The sequence below is a fragment of the Talpa occidentalis genome, unplaced genomic scaffold (assembly GCF_014898055.3).
Source record: "Talpa occidentalis isolate TD23 unplaced genomic scaffold, MPIMG_talOcc4v2.1 talOcc4.2, whole genome shotgun sequence".
NCBI classification, from domain to species: Eukaryota; Metazoa; Chordata; class Mammalia; order Eulipotyphla; family Talpidae; genus Talpa; species Talpa occidentalis.
Window position 1 is genome coordinate 75831798 of NW_023602073.1, and position 20220 is coordinate 75852017.

The window sequence follows — 20220 nt, forward strand, 5'->3', positions numbered from 1 at the left end:
TTATGCCAATTTTAATCATTCAAGATAAAAATTAATGTTAAATATTCCAATTATTATCTATGCTGGTATTTCTCTGAATTGGTCATAAAATAATTCTTAAATTGCCTCAATGGAAATAGTTCATATTGATAATTTGAACTTTTAAGAAAAACTAGTAGTAGACAAAATAAGGAACTCATACAACTTTCAGAAATAATATAAACATTTATTCAATAAATAGACTTAACAGATTAACATAAATTTGCTCTGTTTTTTGAAATATGCTTTTTATAGATAACAGAGGTACCTGAAACAAAGTACCCTTGGTTCAATACCGACATTGGATTTTGTTGGAAAATCCGCAACCTCCCCATCCCTGAGCAGAGAGACAATGACAGCCTGTGAGACATCTGTGACATCACTGAGCTCTTCGGATGGAGCAACAAGCTTGCTGAAGAAGCTGCATGTAGATTCCACCCTAAATTCCAGTCAAACAAGCATGCAGAATGGTTTCTTTGGAAATATGCATTTCCCCACCCCAAAATGCTTTTCTAGAGCTAACTTAATGGGATAGTCAGAATTTTTATCATAGCAACAATAACATCAGTCCCTGAAATCCACCATTTTTTTAAGCAAGCATACATTTATTATTACCAGTAACTCCCTATATGAAATTTTGGATTTTCAGAATAAGAACACATTTGGAAAGGTAACAGTGAAATAATCAATGTCCACAGACATAGGAGCAGGAAAGTTAGCCTAAAATCTAATAATCATGGCTAACCAAGTAAGAATGTTTTAGCAATAAAGTGAAATTATTCTGTTATCTAAAAATGTATAAAGACTGAAAGAAATGAGAGCAGCAAGACATTTTCTTTTTAATATTGAACTATTCTGCCAAACTCTGAAAAATAAATAAACCCAATTTGCAATTGTTAAAACAATGTATTGACTTTCAGAAAAATCTTTGTTTCCTTTTCATGCTTCTAATATTTTATTGCCCAAAGTATATCAAATAAGATATGCGATATAAAATATCAATATCATCCAAAACATCCTATATTAGCCATAACATTCTATGCATTTGGTTGATTATATTGTTACACTGCTTAGTTCTAGTTCTCAGCTGATTTTTATTCCTTCTGATTTTCTGAAATATGCTTTTTATAGATGTTATAGGTACCTGAAGCAAATTACCCCCAGTTCAAAATCTAACATTGGATATTGTGACAGAAGAAAGAAAAAGAAGATAAAATTATTTGGGCTTAATAAACATACAAAAAGAAAAATACCATTTGTAAATGAATGAAAATAAAGCATTCTTCATCATGAGACTTCCTTCTCTGATTTCAGAGCATCATATATGGCTACTCTGCAGTAGTACCAAGCCTTGCTTCTTCAGTGTATAAGGACATATTTAAGCTTGGGAGAGAGGATAATCATAAAGTTCAGCTCTGTGGACCCAGGGAGTATTCCATAAGTGTTGCTTGATAACAACGTTGTACAAAATAAATATTCTTAAGGAAATAATTTATGTTGACATTTACTACTTAAATATAAATAAATTCCATCAAAAACATAAAAAGATTTGCTTGTTTCTTTACTAATGTATAAGATCTAGGTGGGAAAATCCTTGTCTAGGCTGATGGCTTTTTCCCCACACATTGAGGCACTACCATTATAATTTGACTTTGTGTCTCTGGCTTGTCCTATAAAAAGCCATGTTAGATAGACTATATGCACAATGTCCAAGGAAGTTAAAACTTTTATTGAACAAGAATAATTTTATTAAGCTATATTATTTCCTTTTTAAAATTACTTGTTAATGTTTGCCTACTAAATGTAAGTAAAATTGCCTTTGCGAGGGCCTCCCCGGTGGCGCAGCGGTTGAGCACTGGCTTGCGAAGCTGCCTGCAACCTCTGCAGCCGGTTCAATCCCCGGCTGCTCCCCGGCCACCGGAGGAGGGTCCCACATGGCGCGCAGACCTCTCCTGCCGCCCGCTGCTCCCCTCAGTAGTGTACTTCGGTCCTTCTGCCTGCTCTGCTCCCCGCTCTGGCTCTGGTGAATTCTCTCACCCTCCCGCGCTTCTGACTGTACCCAGTGCATGTATAAACCAAACAAACAAACAAATAATAAATAAATAAATAAGACATGCCTCTAGAAAATTTAAAAAAAAAAAAAATTTTAAAAAAAAATTGCCTTTGCGAAACAAACATAATTACATTATTCAAATGGAACTTCTATTGTCCTTCTTTAAAGTACTTTGAGATATACAGATATTTTTATACAAAATAGAATATAAGCATTTTTATCCAGATTCATATATTAGTTCTAAATGAATTACAAATTAAAAAAACTAATGAAATTTAATAGAATGTCCAAAAAGCAATAGGCACACATGCAGCTGTATATATATGCACATGTTATGTATTCACATATCTAAGAATTTAAAATGTATTTCAAGGGTCTCCCCTGTGGCACAGCGGTTGAGCGCTGTGTTGCGAAGCTGCCCGCAGCCTCTGCAGCGATGGTTCGATACCAGGCTGCTCCCCGGCCACTGGAGGAGGGTCCCACGTGGCGCACAGACCTCTCCTGCCGCCCGCTGCTCCCCTCAGCAGTGTACTTTGGCCCTTCTGCCTGCTCTGCTCCCCGCTCTGGTTCTGGTGAATTCTCTCATCCTCCCTCGCTTCTGGCTGTACCCAGTGCTTGTATAAATAAATAAATAAATCTTTTAAAAAAAGAAAAATAAACTTAAAAAAAGTATTTAAAGTAAAACTATTATTAAATATGAAAAGGGGGGTTTATTCAATAAATGATACTAACCCAACTGATGAATGAAAAATAATTGTTATAGACCCTCTTCAAACCATATTTCATAAAGAATACTACATTAGTAGGAAGTAAATTTTGAGGTCAAATGAAAAGAAGATTTGAGGGGGCTCCCTGGTGGCACTGGGGGTTAAGTCTTAACACTATCAAGCTATCTCCAGCCACAGCAACATGAATCTTATCCCCACCCAGGAAGCTAACCCACATGGCACAGCAGACCTCTCCTGTCTCTCCTGCTGCTCCCATCAGCAGTGTATTTCAATAGATCTACCTGTTCTGCTCCCCACTCTGTCTCTGGTGAGCCCTCTCACCCCCAAACCTCTGGTCTATACCCCAGTTCTTATATGCATCAATAAAATAAATCTTTAAAAAAAAGAAAAGAAGACATGAACAATTTTATATTGTCTGAAAGGGAAAGACTATTAACGTCCAAAATTAGTGCAGGAAAAATACCTCCCCCCCAAAAAAAATATATTAAGGTCTGAGTCCCTGTATGTGTGCTCTGTAGTTGTCCTATTTGTAGACGATCATTTCATTAAGATTTTCCCTGTGGCGGAATGTGTGCTCCACATGTCCATCTGTTCTATGATAACACTCTTCTTATGAATGTTTTTCTTATATTTATCAATTTTGCAGCTCTTTCACATTTTTCTTATAAAATCTTTTACTAAAATCTTTGATGCTGTGTCATATCCTTTCCTGAATACTTTTTGTTTTTAATAGCATGGTTTTTCCTGAACCAACTATTTGCAGATGCTTCATGGATGGTGGGAGCAGCCAGGGGTCCTTCCAGACTTCAGTCCTTTCAAACCACTGGTTCTGGCCAATAAGCTCCTCTGAGAAGATTTTTGAGTAGTTCTGCTCCCCCTCATTAACTGAGCTAAGCTGAGTCCAGAAAGATCTCTGTTACCAGCCCTGCATTCCCCAGGCCCTCCATCAGCAGCAGCAAAGACATGGCAGAGCCCTTCACCTGCAGGGAGTATGATTTGTTGGCTCTTTCTGACATCTGCTAGGAGCCTTCTAGATGCCCTCTGCCTTTTTTCTCTGCATTTCAACCTGGTGATTTCTGGTGAAGCTCAGCACCTACCCCTCAGTTGTTAGATTTTTGTGTGATAGATTTTGCCTTTCAGGATGAGATTCTCCTTTCCAGGAGATCTGCTTGTGCTGTGCTTTCTAAGCTCTGCCACTCGTGGAGTGCCTTGGCATTTTCCTTGCATTTTTTGCAAAATTTAAATCTTTTGGCAACTTTAAAAAGTCTTTGAATTCCTCATATTTTATCTATCATCTATTTTGCTAACACTAGCGGGGCAAGATGTTTTATTGTTTTTATTTCTCTTTGTTTTATTTGATTTCTCATATATAAAGTACATATAGTAAGAATATATATACTTATTTTGTAAATAATATTTTATATTACTTTAATTCTCAGAAATATCTATAGGATTTATTATATATACAGCATATGTTTATGTAATATATAAAATATTGTTAGGGGCATTCCTGGTGGCCTAGGGGTTAAGTCTCAGCACTCTCACCAGTACCCCTTGAGTTTGATCCTGGGCCAGGAAGTTAACCCACATATGGCACAAACAAATAAAAACAAATATTTTTTAAAAATTATGTCGAGTAATTTTCTTTTAAACAGTGGTTTAAAACTACAGGCTAGGGCTTCCCTGGTGGCGCAAGTGGTTAAGATGCAACCTATGAAACTATCCACAGCCACTGCAGCATGAGTTTGATCCCCAGCCATGGAGTTACCACATGGCACAGCACACCTCTCCTGACTCACCTGCTGCTCCCCTTAGCAGCGGTCAATCCCTTAGCAGCAGTCAATCCACCTGTTCTGTTTCCCACTGTCTCTGGTGAATCATCTCACCCCCTTCCATACACACACATCCCTCTGGCCTGTACCCCAGTTCTTGTATGCATAAGTAAAATAAATCTTCAAAAAAATAAATGAAACTATAGGCTAAAAACCGCATGTGTGTTTCAGGCAGAAGCCTCTTCCCTCCTTGTCAAGGGAAACAATAGATAACCTTCCCTACTTTCATACAACGTTAGAGTAAAATATATTGAGATAGAGGCGACATTCACATAACTTTTATTACAGCAATAAAATCATTCTATTTTATAAGTAGTTACTGTTGCTAATATGTTCCTGTGCTTAATTTATAAGTTAAACTTTATCATAGTTATGCATGTATAGGCAAAACCATGCAGCGTGATTTCACTTCTGGGAATTCCCTATTGATCATTTGTGTCTTTTCTCTATCCCATTATTCAATATTTATTCTTCTTATATTCCATTAACCATTTTAGATACAAAGGTCATCTTCTTTACCATTGGATTTGTATCGGTGATTATAAGATGTAATTTCACCTTAAAATTTTGGTGGGTAGAATTTGAACCACCACGAATATAGAGAACCATGTAGGAAGAGTTCCTAAATAGTCAAGAACAATTAGATACATTTGAGAAGGAATTTTCATCATCCCTAAGTACTCAGAGTCTGACTGAATACAGTTAGTAGCATGCACCTCAGGGGAAAAAAATGTTTGGTTATACAAACTGACCTGGAGAAAGTCAGAAAATTATCTAAGATGTCTGGAGAACCATCAAACTGAAAAAATACTAAAAATTCTCAGTTAATTAGATTAATTCTTCATAAGTTATACCCTCTAATCTTCCCAGACAAAACTGATTATAAATTGATTTAATCTTGGAAACAAAGTAAAGTGGAATCCAATGGATTCCTTAGTAAGAATTTTTCTGCATATTCTGGAGTGAATCTAAGTACAGATATATCACAGTATGTCCACATCTTTTATTAATGGACCAAAATGTGAATTTTAAAATTACCTCTATAAACAAAAATTGCATGGCAGATCACCCCTTGATTCAAACTATAACATCTCAGAATCCTCTGTAAATATCTGAGAAAAGAAAGAAACTGGATTCAGAATAAATTAACAGCCTTGCAACATCTCAGTGACAATGTGTACATCTAAAACCCAGATCTTGGTTCCTAGACCATTTCCACCAAAGGAAAAGGGCTTCTTGTAGAATTGGTTGATTCCAGGGCAGGGGCAGAGATGGTAGGAGATGTGCTTTGAACAGTTTATGTTATGAAAGGGAAGAATTTCTCCAAAAATTGGTGGCCACAAAAACCAACAAAAGGGACTCCAAATGACGAAATTCAAGACAAAGAAAGCCTCAAAATAAGTTTGGGCAGTAAGTGATTATAGCTCATTGAAAAAAGAAAGGAAATCTATGAATATGTAGTAACAATGAATAGATAAATCAATACGGGAAAAAGGAAGATATTTTATTATACTACAATGTCATAAATATATGGAGTGTGATGTTGTTACAGCAGTTTCCCAGAGAAATCAGGTGGCAATCAGAGACATCAAGAGAGAGAGATTTATTTGTCGGTGGGATAGCTCCCAAAAGTCTGAGCCCAGAATTGCAGGAATTGTAGGTTTTATACAGTTTGTATGAGGAAGCTTGTTACCCAATCCATCATAGACTTTCTTTTTTGTTTGGGAAGGGGGTCAAGGTAGCCATAGCTACTACTGTGGGCAGGCGGCACACCACAGGAATTATTCGCAGCAGAATTCAAGCAGCAGACTCTAAGCAGCAGACTTAGTAACTTCCTGCTTCAATGTTTGTAACCACCATAATAAAGATTGGTTCAGGCAAGATTCGTCAGAGAATACTAAATCTTGAAGTATAAATTTCATAAGGAGTGGACATTTGCTTAGTCTCAAAGTAGTGCTGCACAGATGTATTAAAGTATTAGGAGAAAAATATAACTATGCACTACAAAAACTGAAAGTGGGAAATAACATGTCCAGATGATTAAAATCCTCCTAATCAGCAAAAGGCAGATAGATACGTCGTGAATGTGATTCCCTGAGAGCAACACAAGTTCACTTAAGTCATATTCTGGCCAGAGAGAAAACCTAAATGAGATCATGAGGAAATGCTGATAATCATAAATTGAGGAATATTCTATAAAATAACTGATCTACAATTTACAAAAATATCAATGCCAGCTTTTCTGGCTTTCAACTTGTACCTAGCGACTAGAAAGAGACACAGGGTGGAGAAGCTTTTGCAGCTGTTACTTGATTTGTACTTTGATTTTGTATTTTGAGTCGGCTGTTCATCCCCAGCTCTCTTGGGACCTGCCTAACCCCTTTTTACGGTTTCTGGCCAGAAGGTACCTTAGACTTATGCCAAGGTTTCAGGCCAAACTTGTTTGGCTGGGCATTTGCCCATGAGGAAGTGGGAAATTTTCAGGAGTTTAAAAAGATTTTTTTTTTATTATTTATGCATACAAGAACTGGGATGCAGGCCAGAGGTGTGGTGTATGAGAGGATTCACCAGTGGGGAGCAGAACAGGCTGCTGCACCATGTGGGTCATCAAACTCAGGATACAGCAGTGATAGCGTGATAGCACCAGGGAGGCCCGAAATTTTCACTTTTATTAAGCATGTCCTTTCCTCTCTTTCTCTCTATGCATGCTAATTCTATTAAAGATCTTTTACATTAAGAGTTTGCTTCCTTTGCCTTTGTGCAATGGATAGCTGAACCCTTTTTAAAGCATGGATCTCTGGATATTTTGGGGTCCCTGAATAACCCTCCATAACACACACACACATTTGGTTTCCTAATACAGGAAAAAGCCATCTGTGGGGCCCTGCTTGGCAGTGCAAGTGGTTAAGCATCAGTGCTTTGAAGCAATCTGCAGCTACTGCAGCATGAGTTCAAACTCCAGCCACGGAGTTGACCCACATGGTGCAGCAGACCTCTCCTGTCTCACCCATTGCTCCCCTCAGCAGTGTATTTCATTCGATTCACCTGTTCTCCCCACTCTGTCTTTGGTGAATCCTCTCACCCCCTGCACCTCTGGCCTGTACCCCAGTTCTTGTATGCATAAATAAATAAATAAATAAATCTTTTTTAAAAAAAAAGCCACTGTGGTTTGTCAGGCTTATGGGGAAACTTCCTCATGGCATTGACAGCCGTAAGCCCAAAAGTGATTTTCGCTTCTCTAATGTGTTTGTATATCTTATTTCAGATATGTGTGGATATGTTCCTGATCCTTAGATTAGAAAAACTGGCTTTGAATTTGTGGAGACTTTGTGTGTATGTGTGTAGCTCATTTCTGACCAGTAGTTCTGAGACTGAATGAGAGAAAATATTTGGACATGATACATCTGACAAAAGGCTAATATCCAAAATCGACAGAGAATTCATACAACTCAACGAAAAGAGAACAAAGAACCCAATCAAAACATGGGCAGAGGAGCTAAATAGACACTTCTTCAAAGAAAACATGCAAATGGTAAACAGGCATGTAAAAAAATGTTCAAAGTCACTTATCATCAGGAAAATGAAAATCAAAACCACAATAAGATGCCACCTCATTCAGTATCGTATACTGTGAGAATGGCCAATATTAACAAGAAACAAAAGCAGAAACAACAGTGTTGGTTTTCTCCAATAGATATGGAGAAAAGGGAATACTTGTACTCTATGGTGGGAATGCAGACTGTCAAGACCCTTTGGAAAGGAGTGATTCCACTCCTTGGCTTTTATCCAAAGAATGCATAAACACCAATTCAAAGGGACACATGCTGTCCTATGTTCACTGCAAGTTTATTTGCAGTAGGCAAGTTGTGGAAACAACCTAAGTGCCCAAAGACAAATGAATGGTTTAAGAAGATGTGATACAAAGACCTCTCTGGTGGCTCAGGGATTAAAGTCACAGTGCTGTCGAGCTATTGCCAGCCACAGCAACGTGAGTTCAGTCCCCAGCCAGGGAACTAGCCCACATGGCACAGTGGGCCTCTCCTGTCTTGCCCCTTGTTCCATTAGCAGTGTATTTCAGTGGATTTGCCCATTCTGTTCCCCACTCTGTCTCTGGTGAACCCTCTTACCCCCACCCCTCCGCACCTCTGGCCTACACCCCAGTTCTTGTATGCATAAATAAATAAAATAAATATTAAAAAAAAGATGTGGTACATATACAGGATGTAATACTATTCAGCTGTAAAAATAAGATAAACTCCTGCCATTTGTGACAGTATGGATGGAACTGGAGGGGATTATGGTAAGTGAAATAAGTTTAGAGGGTGAAAGACAAATACTGGATGATTTTGCTCATATGTGAAATACAAACAAAAGAACTGACAGAATTAGGACCTCCCTGGTGGCGCAGCGGTTGACCGCTGGGTTGTGAAGCTACCCGCAGCCTCTCCTGCTCCCCTCAGCAGTGTACTTCATCAGTCTGCCTGTTCTGTTCACCGCTCTGGCTCTGGTGAATTCTCTCACCCTCCCGTGCTTCTGACTGTACCCAGTGCTCGTATAAATAAATAAATAAATCTTTAAAAAAAAAAGAACCAGTCTTCATTTTGGAACTATACTTATTTGTAAATCATGAGCAACAACTTATTGAAATGTATGATAACCAATCATTCACAGGTACTGTAATTTCATTACTGACTGTAATTTTATTTTTTTTTTTAAATTTTTATAGAGGCATTTTTATTTATTTATTTATTTGTTTGTTTGTTTTGTTTATACATGCACTGGGTACAGTCAGAAGCGCGGGAGGGTGAGAGAATTCACCAGAGCCAGAGCGGGGAGCAGAGCAGGCAGAAGGACCGAAGTACACTGCTGAGGGGAGCAGCAGGCGGCAGGAGAGGTCTGCGCGCCATGTGGGACCCTCCTCCAGTGGCCGGGGAGCAGCCGGGGATCGAACCGGCGCCGCAGAGGCTGCGGGCAGCTTCGCAACCCAGCGCTCAACAGCTGAGCCACCTGGGAGGCCCACTGACTGTAATTTTAAAATCTGATAGATTTTTCAAGAAATAACAAGAAAATTATACTGAAGTTATAGGCATAAACTGAAAATAAAGGTATTTTAGTTTAAAATCTATTTTTTTATTTTCTAAAATTACTTAAATAACAAGAGAACTTTTTATATTACCCTGGAAGTGTTGTGAATTATACTTAAATATGTAAAATTATTTTTCAGATTCTGTTCCATAAAATGCCAAAATGACAGGGTGATTTTTTGCATTTTTTTAAATGTGAAGAAGGTGAACACAGACACAGAAAGTAATGCTAGAAACAAAAATCATTGTGGATTGTCTAAGTTAAAGAAATCAAATTTCAAATATATTGAACAACCAGTAATTGAAGAAAAACCATCATGTTCATCAAAGGAAGAAATGGATAATCTGCTTCCAGATTGTTAGAATGAAAAACAAGCATTTATGTTCACAGAACAATACAAATGGCTTGAAATAAAAGAAGGTAAATTGGGATGTAAGCATTGCTCAACAGTTCAGCATTTGGGATCTAAAGCAGAAAAACATGTGCATGTGTCGGAAGAATGGATTATATGTTTAGTAACCCCTAATGGCAGTAATAAAACAACTAGACAAAAAAAATCAGGGAACATGATATTTCTAAAGCCCATAGTAAAATTCAGGATTTGTTAAAAGAATCAGTTAATGACTCAATTTCTAACTTAGTGCATAAACAAAGTAATAAAAATACTGATGCTACTGTAAAAGTTTTTAATACTGTTTACAGCTTAATGAAACATAATAGACCTTTGTCTGATATCGAGGGGACAATAGAATTACAAGAAAAAAATGGAGAAGTCAATTGTTTAAATACATGATACAGCGCAACAAGGATAGCAGAACATACTGCAAAAGAAATGAAGATGAAGATATTTAAGAGTATTATAGAAGAGAATGCCAAAATCTGTACCATCATTGATGAGACATCTACAGTTTCAAAGAAAAGCACCCTAATGATTTACCACCAGCGCACAATTCATTCATCTCCTGCACCAGTTATGTTATTTGTTGCTTTAAAATAATTGGTTTCGGGGCCTCCCCGGTGGCGCAGCGGTTGAGCGCTGGGTTGCGAAGCTGCCCGCGGCCTCTGCGGCGCCGGTTCGATCCCCGGCTGCTCCCCGGCCACCGGAGGAGGGTCCCACATGGCGCGCAGACCTCTCCTGCCACCCGCTGCTCCCCTCAGCAGTGTACTTCGGTCCTTCTGCCTGCTCTGCTCCCTGCTCTGGCTCTGGTGAATTCTCTCACCCTCCCGTGCTTCTGACTCTACCCAGTGCTTCTATAAATAAATAAATAAATCTTTTTTTAAAAAAAAATAAATAAATAAAATAATTGGTTTCAACTACAGCAGAGTATATTTTCAATACATTACTGAGTACTTTAAATGATTGTGGCTTTAGTAATGAGTATTTAATTGCATTTTGTTCTGATGGCACTAATACAATACTGGGAAGAAAGTCTGGAGTAGCTACAAAGTTGTTTGAAAATTTTCCTGTAATCATTATTTGGAACTGATTAAATCATCGATTGCAATTGTCACTTGATGATTCAATATCAGAAATAAAACAAGTTAATCATTTAAAATATTTCTTGATAAAATATGTTCCATTTATCATTGATCTAATAAAAATCAAAACACGCTTTTAGAAACTGTATCTAAAGATCTTGAAATTGAAATTGTTAAAATTGGCCAGGTAAGGGGACCAAGATGGGTGGCTTGTAATTTACAGGCTGCTACTGCTATATGGTATGCGTATCCTGTCTTATATAAGCATTTTTCTCATTCTTATTCTGGTTTAGCAAAGAGATTAGCTAACATTAATTTCTTGTAAGACTTTGCTTTAGTGATTGACATTCTTGAAGAATTTTCACTACTTTCCACTGCATTACAGTCAAGATCAACTAATATTCAGAAAGCACAAAAATTAATCAAACGTACCATCAGAGCTTTGGAAAATTTAAAAATTGATACTGGAAAAGCATGAATCTCAAATTGAAGATTTGATTAAGTCAGATAAGTTTAAAGATATTACATTTAATAAAAACAATAAATTTAATGCCCTTCCTAAGAATATGTTACTAGAAAGTATAATTCAACACATGAACTTTTGTCTTTTATCTGACAGAAACCATGATGAAAGTATTTTAATTATTTTGATTTGCTAGAACTTTCCACATGGCCTCATGAAGAAATAATTTCATCATGGGTAGCTGGTGAAAAAAAATTACTTCATCTGTGCGAAATTTTAAAATGTGAAATTGATTTGAATGATTTTAGGGAATTTGTAAATAATAATATAAAATCAGACAATGTTTCAATTCCTACAACAACAAAAAGCTAAAAAGATCATTAGTACTATTGCAATCAATAGTGCTGAAACTGAAAAAGGTTTCAATTTAATGAATATAATTTGTACAAGGGAAAAATTATTTAATAATAGATCACATATCAGATTTACTGACAATAAACCTATTAGGGAAAGAGTTAGCAGATTGGGATGCAACCCCATTTGTAAAATCTTGGTCAAATTGCAACCATAGGTTGGCTACAGATACCAGAGTTCGACAAAAATCACCAAAAGACTTATGTAGGAATCAGTTGACTATATGGAATTTACAGTAGAGTATTGTATATGTTTTTATCATTTGTAAATTATGTGCTACACATTTTTTATATATATGCACACTTTAAAAAAAAAAACAAACAGGCAATGGGCCTCCCTGGTGGCTCAAGGGATTAAGACGCAACCTATGAAGTTATCCACAGCCACTGCAGCACAAGTTCAATCCCTGGCCAAGGAAGTACCCACGTGGTGGAGCCGACCTCTCCTGACTCGCCTGCTGCTCCCCTCAGCAGTGTATTTCAGTCAGTCCACCTGTTCTGTTCCCCACTCTGTCTCTGGTGAATCCTCTCACACACAGCCCCCACCTCTGGCCTGTACCCTGGCTCTTGTATGCATAAATAAATAAATCTTTTAAAAAAATAGGCAAGCTTATCAGCATTGCTTTTAAAAGGCATTCTTTAAAGAGAGAAAGTTTATGATTGTTTTTAGGAGCTATAGTTTTTTTTAAAGACTGGGCATTACTACTACAGTGAGCTATAATATATATTCCAAGGAATCCTGTCCAGAACATCCATCCATTTGCACTTTAGCTTTGTTTTACTTTTATTAAGGATGCGAAAGAAGAACACAACCCAAGATAAGTTCTAAACCCTAGAAGTTATATCAAATGAAAAAGTGAAAATGGAAAGAAAAAAGCTATCCTTTTGGCTCTTGATTTTCTCATCTCCATACCTACTCTATTTAGTATGGTAGCCACTAGGAATAAGTGGCTGTTAAACACTTGAAATGAGTTCAGTAAAATAGTATTTAATTTTAAATACAAAAATTAAAACCGTCTAAAATATTTTTAATTCAACATTTTTTTAGAGATACATTTAACGTTACCTTGCTTGACATGTGATTATTTTGTATGCCTGTCAAATGTTTCTGCCATGTCTAACATTACGTATAAAAATTTCACTGATTTGTGTGAACAGATGGATTCAGTCCACATTTTTTCTATGAATTGATGTAACATTATAGTATGCTTATTTGAATATTTTATCTAGACAACAGGAATGAATGCTTATGTAAATCATAGATAAATTGAAATACGTATTAATTATAATTACGTTGTTTTTCCAGCTTAGATGACATGAACAAATTTTTAAATTTAAAATGAAGGCATATTGAAAATAATAAGTGGAGATAAAGAACACATGCTACTGCTGGAACGAGGAAGGTATGTTGCTGATTTCATGATGAATGGCTATTACAGTTTCCCATGGCAGAGAATAACCTTAAAAATTAAAGATAGTAAAGTGTATAATATTGAGACATATTTGGCAAATACATAATGAATTTGATGTTACTTTCCAAAGGTCAAAAAAGAATCAATGAAATTTTGTCATCCGAAATAAGAACCAAATATCCATCAACAAAAATTTTCATCAATTTTAGAAAAGATTGAGCTTATCAATTTAGTCAGGTGTGAAACAGCTTAGATTCTGGCAAGAAAAAGAACCAGCTTCAGATGGATAGATAGTAAAATAAATATCAGTTGCAGAAATTGTTAGAAAAGCGGGCCCTCCCTGGTAGTGTAGGGGTTAAGTCTCAGCACTATTACTGCAATGTAGAGGTGCTTTTCAATTTACTCAGTAACTCTGAATTCAATGTTAGCAATACTGAACTAACACAAAATTTATTCAATTTACTTAACTTGGACAAACATAGTTTCCAAACTGATATTATTTTGCTCTGAAGGCAAAAGAGTTCTTTTGTTTTTTTTTTAAGATTTATTTATTGTGCCTCCCTGGTGGTAGAGGGTTTGCGTCTCAGCATTGTCACTGAAAAGATGTATTTATTTATTTATGCATAAAAGAACTGTGGTGTAGGCCAGAGGTTCAAGGTGGTGGTGGGATGAGAAGATTCACCAGAGACAGAGTGGAGATCAGAACTGGCAGATCTACTGAATTACACTGCTGAAGGGAGCAGCAAGTGAGACAAGAGAGTTCTGCTGCACCATGTGGTTTAGCTTCCTGGCAGGAATCATACTCAGGCCACGGCAGTTCTTTTTAAAAAGATAAATGGGATTTTTTTTTCCTATGGACATAAATGATATAGAAAAATGATTTTCATTATTGTAGCATGTAAATTATCAAAATAACTGAATTTATGACATGTTTAAATAATATGTTGTGTGCAGTCAGATAAATTATTAAAATTAACTTCATCTATTTTTACTCTTTAATTACATGTGCAGTTTATATTACAGTTCTATTCAACAGTACTTCCTGCATGGTGATTATTCTCAAATCTGGGTTTCTCAATGCAGATCTCTCTCTCTTGAATGTAGTGATCGGCCTTCTCATCAGTTTCACATTTGAATATATGCAAAGCTGAATTTATCATTCAATCACCGTATCTGATTTTGGATAATGGCACAATCATTGTCCTTATTGTTCAAACTAGAAACTTAAAAGACATTTGAAACCTATTCTATCTTTTCCTGTCTCTTCCATCATTTAAATATCTCAATAATCTCATTTCTTTTACTGTCTTTGCTGTGATTCACTTAGACTCTTGTTTTTCTTGCTTGGAGTACTATAATATCTTACTAATAAATCTCCCCTAACTTCATTCTTGCCCCTTCTTAACCTATCCCCCACACTAACTCTATCATAAAATGGAATGACCATTCTAAATACACATTTATTTGTATAGCTATTATTAGTCAGAAAGACATTCCAACTCATAACAGAAAACCCAACTTAAATCAGTTAAATGGATGTATATAATCTTGAATGACAAGAAATTTGGAGATGACTGCAAGCTTTGCTTGAGTAGCTCAGTGGTGTTATTGCTGTGTTATCCGGGGTGCTTTAAGTCTTCCCCTGAAGATGACAGCGTGACTGGCACAGTTTCAGCATGCTTCATTCAAGGAAAGAAGGCAAGTGTTGGTGCAAACTCTGGATATTCATCAGGAAATCAAACCCTTTGCCTTTAGTCTTCAAAAAAATTTACATTTCGGGCCTCCCCGGTGGCGCAGCGGTTGAGCGCTGGGTTGAGAAGCTGCCCGCAGCCTCTGCGGCGCCGGTTCGATCCCCGGCTGCTCCCCGGCCACCGGAGGAGGGTCCCACATGGTGCGCAGACCTCTCCTGCCGCCCGCTGCTCCCCTCAGCAGTGTCCTTTGGTCCTTCTGCCTGCTCTGCTCCCCGCTCTGGCTCTGGTGAATTCTCTCACCCTCCCACGCTTCTGACTGTACCCAGTGCATGTATAAACAAAACAAACAAACAAATAAATAAATAAATAAAACATGCCTCTATAAAAAAAAAAAAAAACCAAGCAGCAATAGAGACACACAAACATCTGTCCCTTTGCTATTCAAACAACTCAAATGATGGCGGTACTAACAGATATTTAAAAAAAAAAAAAAATTTACATTTCACAGACCAGAACTGTGTCAATATGGTAGTCCCTCACTTCAAAAGAGGCTTGCAATGTGAGATTTTACCTTTCCTAGCTTCTATAGTAGAGGTTGCAAGGGAGAAAGGGGAATGGATAGTGAGTTAGTCTTATACTTTTCTTTACAGAAAATCCTTCACTATTTCTCCATTTTCCTCGAGATAGTAAAATCAACTTTTCTGATTCCCTTTTAATGACAGTTCAACTTTTTATGCCTTTCTCCTCTACTAGATAGCAAGTTTCCTAAAAGGAATAGATACCTTGGTTATAAGCAGTACTTTACATATAGTGGAAGCTCATTAAATGTTTGCTTATTATTTAAAATTCCCAACACATCAACTCATTTTCATGAACTGTTTACATCTTCAAATATTTCTATTTCCCAGTGATCTTTGAAGAAAAATAAGACCCTTCAGCTTTTAATTTCAGACATACTGTTATATCTTTATTCATGTTTACTTTGAAGACATATTGACAACTTAAAAATAAGTTGAAAATATCTCAAATTTTGTTTGATATTGTAAAAATATTCATGGTTTAGTTAATGGAGATTTTGAACAAGAAATGTTTAATTTTTAAAAAATTACAGCTGATAATGTGAAAAATGAATACAAACAGTAGCTTGTAACCAACTTACCTTATAATCTGTATTGCTACCCGCTTCGGTGCTTAAATTTGTGTTTTAATTTACAAGGACATTGGCGCAAATGATATTTGTTTACTTGTCATGAGTTAATGGAAAAAGTAAAGAACAATCTTAATATGTACTTTCTGTGTTCGTCCATGTAAGGGGGAAATGACACACTTTGTTAATCTTCAAGTAGTTTTGAAAGTAATCCAAATTTGACCCAAAAGCATGAGCCTGGCACAGTGGTGACTGGTGGGCAGTGGCTACCGTGCCAGGACAAGGATGAATGGTATGAAAATGAAAAATAAAAAAATAAAAGAACAAGGGCTGGTGTGATGATTGCTTGAGTTCAGGACTAAATCCTGGAAAGAAAGTTAAATGTAAACTCTATTTTCTTCATTCTAATAAACAGCTCTTCTTGGGAACTGGAAATTTATACCCTCTGGCCCCCTCAAAAAGATGCAATTGGTGACATGATCTGTCTTTGCATTCTTTCCTTTAAAGAAAAATGGATTCTTAAATCCATCCCAGTGTCTCTTCTATTCTAAGAACTCTTTAAAATGCTATCAAAAAGGAAAGAAATTAAAAACTTGTCTGTAGCTCAAAGACATGGTGTTCTGAGAAGTGAAGGTAGCATAATGTTTTAAAGTTTATCTGTAATCAGATTAATTTTAAAAAACTAGTTTTAACACATTTTATAAGGGTTTTTGTAGATAGAAGTTCTTGAAAGGTTTTTTTCTACCAAAAAAAAAAAAAAAAAAAAAAAACCAGGTTACTATGTTGGCTGAAATCATTCATCCCCAAATTAGCCAGCTACTTTTTTTCTCTCACAAAAATTTTTTTCCACAAACTTTTAGTATTACATTCCATTTTGCAAGTAATTCCTGGACTACCAATAAGCAAATCTGGTAACTGATCAACTAGACAGCATAGCACAAAAATTAACTGAAAGTCATGTATGCATGTTTTTTATGCATTTATCAATTTTGCAGCTCTTTCACATTTTTCTAATAAAACCTTTTACTAAAATCTTTGATGCTGTGTCATAGCCTTTCCTGAACACTTTTTTTTTTTAATAGCATGGTTTTTCCTGGACCAACTATTTGCAGATGGGTTCATGGATGGTGGGAGCGGCCAGGGGTCCTTCCAGGCCTCAGTCCTTCCATTTTTTTTTTTTAATAAGATTTATTTATTTATTTTATACAAGAAGCAGGGTACAGGCCAGACGCGCGGGAGGTGAGAGAATTCACCAGAGAAGGAGTGGGGGACAGAACAGGCAGACTGACGAAATACACTGCTAAGGGGAGCAGCAGGCGAGGCAGGAGAGGTCCCACAGTGCCATGTGGGACCCTCACCTGCCAGTGGGGTACCTAGCTTCAGTCCTCTGGTTCTGGCTCCTCTGAGAAGATTTTTGGGTAGCTCTGCTTCCCCTCATTAACTGAGCTAAGCTGGGTCTTATAGTATCTCTGTCACCAGCCCTGCATCCCCAGGGCCTTTACCAGCAGCAGCAAAGTCATGGCAGAGCCCTTCACCTGCAGGCAGTATGTTTTTGCTGGCTCTTTCTGAGATCTGCTAGGAGCCTTCTAGATGCCCTCTGCCTTGTCTCTACATGCTAACCAGGTGATTTCTGGTGACGCTCAGTACCTTAGCCCTTCCTCAGTTGTTAGATTTTTGTGTGATAGATTTTGCCTTTCAGGATGAGATTCTCCTTTCCAGGAGATGTACTTTTGCTGTGTTTTGTGAGATTTGCCACTCATGAGTGCCGTGATAGTCTCTTGACATCTGCTTAATTTTATTTGCTTTCCTTTTGGGTTCTGCAGATTTTGTCACCCATTGAAAGGTGGGGTTTTTGTTTTATGTTTTTGTTTCTAATTTTTCCTGTTGCTTTGCTGACTTTCTCAGAGAAAAAGGAGAAAGATAATAAGGTTACCAGTGTGTACATACCAGAGTGTTACATCCGCTGTTGCTCTTCAGAAGCCTGTTGCAACTCTGATTCTCATTCTTTTATTCAGAATCCTCCTCATACGCCTTGAGATTCTTTTAATCTTATTTTTTCTGTGGATGAAAATGTGCCTGTTGTGTATCTTTTTCAAATTCATAGTGCTCAGTACATGATAAACCTTTTCAATCTTAATATTTTTTAATCTTCAATTCTGGGAAAATTTATTTTGTTACTTTTATATAATTTCTACATAGTGTTCTCGACTGCTTTGTTTTATCTCTTTCTGAAATTCTGATTATTCTGGGAATCCAGTTACTATGTTCTGAATGTCTCCTATCTTTTATTTACAATTTTCTTTTCTTTTCTTTTCTTTTTTTTTAAGTCTTTTGCTTCTCTTTCCTGTGTCTGGGAGATTTCCTTGACCTTATAATTTTTCAGCCATCTAATGGATATTTCATTTCAGCTATCAAAATTCTGACTTAGTGATCTACTTCATGTTCTCGGTTAGTTATTTTTCACTAAAATTCTATGTTTCTTGATAGTATTCTGGATGCCCTTTACTTTTCCCTGCGGGAAAAAAATTAATTATTTTCTTGGCATTATTCTTTTCACTCAAGATCCCTTTTTCCTATTATCTTAAATTTACCTTTCCCCTCTAGGACTTTTTTATTTCACCTTTGGTTGTTTCTTTATATTTAATCCATTACCTGACGAATTTATGTGTGACTCACTGAGTATAAAGCCATCATTTTTGATGGGTACTCTACTATTCTACTTATCAGTCTAAGACTTCTGGTTGATGTGAATTGCTCTTCAGAATCCTTGGTTCTCCTGCCTGATACTATTTTGTATCCATGACAGTAAAGGAACAGGGAGCAAGTGTTCTAAAAACAGACCTTAGTGAATTCTCTTTTCGGCTCTTACTCATGTCCACAAATTCATTTGGTGTTCTGCAAGTGAATGCAGAACTTTTAACTTAATGCAGAGAATGTCTTGTAAGAACAGATGTGGAGATGTGTAGGAGAAGGGAATTATGGTCTTTCAATCTCTGTTATGTGGAACCTCTTATTCATTGTACCTGATGTCAATTCTGAGCCCTTCTTGGGTTTTCTGTGACAAACTAGTTTGCTTCCTTTGCCCAGTGAAATCAGATACTATACTGTCTATTTTCTCTCTCCCAAAGTTTTCTCACTGTCTAACGAACGTTGTTGTATGGATCAAACAAATTTAGGTATATATTGGGCATAACATAGTATCTGGCAAATAATAATCATTTTTATAAATGTTAGGTATTAGTATTATATAACCTCTGGAAATCCAGGACCAACAGTAATATAGATTCCCGAAAGTTGGTGCCCCCTAAAGTTGGTCCCCTATTGCTTCTTTTGTGGTCTTATTACTTTCTTTATATTCATTTTAGGAAAAAAACGGGAGAAAAATTAAATTCTTGGTTTAATTCTGTCATTTCAATATCTTATTAACTAGGGATTTGTGATAAATTACATCTGGTAGTTAATTTCACTCTTAACTCTAATTCTTACAGAAGAATGTTTTCACTAGAGTTTGAAAGTAATTTTGATTGCCTTTCTCCAACTCTCATTTCCCCCTAAAAATACTCCTGAAATTTTGATTGGTATTACACATAAATAATTTTCGAGTCTAGAAAGAAGTTATATCTTTTTTTAAAAAAAGATTTGTTTTTATTTATGCATACAAGAACTGGGGTGTAGGCCAGAAGCGTGGGGGGGCGGTAAGAGGATTCACCAAAGACAGAGTGGGGAGCAGAAGGGGCAGATCTAATGAAACACACTGCTGAGGGGAGCAGCAGGCAAGGCAGGAGAGGTCTGCTGTGCCATGTGGGTTATCTCCCTGGCCGGGGATTGAACTCATGTTACAGTGACTGGCGATAGCTTGATAATGCTGAGACTTAACCCCTTGTGCCACCAGGGAGGCC

At 36.8% G+C, this 20220-nt stretch overlaps 1 protein-coding gene and 1 non-coding gene across 4 annotated transcripts in view; one reads left to right on the top strand and one right to left on the bottom strand.

The window, feature by feature from the left end:
- BEND6 (BEN domain containing 6) overlaps positions 1-1544 on the top strand; it is a 40347-nt gene extending 38803 nt beyond the window's left edge. For all 3 annotated transcript variants that reach the window (XM_037519903.2, XM_037519902.2, XM_037519905.2), the window contains one exon: positions 274-1544. The gene's annotated coding sequence lies outside the window, so the exon portion shown is untranslated. The remainder of the gene's footprint in view (positions 1-273) is intronic.
- A 3197-nt stretch (positions 1545-4741) lies between these two features.
- On the bottom strand, positions 4742-4867 carry LOC119253638 (U6atac minor spliceosomal RNA). The gene has a single exon (XR_005127168.1). It is a non-coding gene; the product is annotated as a U6atac minor spliceosomal RNA (small nuclear RNA).
- Between the last annotated feature and the right edge of the window lie 15353 nt (positions 4868-20220).